This window comes from Magnolia sinica, chromosome 4, assembly GCF_029962835.1.
Source record: "Magnolia sinica isolate HGM2019 chromosome 4, MsV1, whole genome shotgun sequence".
Classification (NCBI taxonomy): domain Eukaryota; kingdom Viridiplantae; phylum Streptophyta; class Magnoliopsida; order Magnoliales; family Magnoliaceae; genus Magnolia; species Magnolia sinica.
Window position 1 is genome coordinate 51,524,925 of NC_080576.1, and position 1,094 is coordinate 51,526,018.

The following is a 1,094-nucleotide window of genomic DNA, read 5'->3' on the forward strand; positions in this document are numbered from 1 at the left end:
TCATGTATTGTTTTTCCAGAAAATGCGGGACACATGGATATCAAGCCAAGGGTGATCCAACTCCTTCCAAAATTTCATGGACTTGAATCTAAAAGTCCATATTTGTACTTGAAAGAGTTTAATGAGATCCTAGCCACTTTATATTTTTTGAACGTGTCTGAGGACACGGTCAGACTGAAACTCTTTCCCTTTTCTTTGAAAGAGAAAGCTAAGACGTGGTTGCATTCACTAAGTCCCAGATCTATTGGCATATGGAATGACATGATAAGGGAGTTCATAAAGAAATTTTTTCCACATCATAAAACGAACAGCCTTAGAAAGTCAATCATGAACTTTGCCCAGGAGGATGAAACATTCTTCCAATGTTGAGAGCGATTCAAGGATCTTATCAGTTCATGCCCACAACATGGTTTTGAAATGTGACGCGTTACACACTTTTTCTATGATGGACTGACATCTTCCATGCGCCAATTGGTCGAGACAATGTGCAATGGGGAATTCATGAATAAAAATATTGATGATGTGTGGTACTACTTGGACAGACTTGCTGAAAATGCACAATCATGGGACACGTACCCCAAATCAAGCACCACTTCTAGGCCCACTTAATTAAAGGAGAGGGGTGGATCATACCTTCTGAAAGAGGATAATGATATTAATGCTAAAGTGGTTAATCTCATAAGGAAATTGGAGGCCATGGAACTAAAGAAGGATAAGGTTAAGGAAACTATTTACGGTATTTGTGCTTGCAATGTTCACATAACTGAAAATTGTCCAACAAAACCTGCCTTTCAAGAGGTGCTGAATGAGCAATCTAATGCTAAAAATAATTACCAAAGACCTTTCAATGGACCTACCTCCAATACATACAATCCCAGTTGGAGAAATCATCCAAACTTTAGATGGAAGAATGGACAAACTGCAACTCCTCAAGGTTTTTTAATCAAATTCAAAATCAAGTGAAACCTCAAAAGGATCCGGTTCTAAAACATATTCAAAACCAAGAGCTTATCACTCAAAGTATATTGCAAACCCTTCAAAACATTTCAAAGGCCATACAAGGGTGGGAAACAAAAAATTCAATTAGGGAAAAA

The 1,094-nt window shown here is 37.8% G+C and overlaps 1 non-coding gene across 1 annotated transcript; it reads right to left on the reverse strand.

Annotated features, from left to right (window-relative positions):
• Positions 1-309: 309 nt before the first annotated feature.
• Positions 310-413, reverse strand: LOC131244805 (small nucleolar RNA R71). The gene has a single exon (XR_009170579.1). It is a non-coding gene; the product is annotated as a small nucleolar RNA R71 (small nucleolar RNA).
• Positions 414-1,094: the final 681 nt, after the last annotated feature.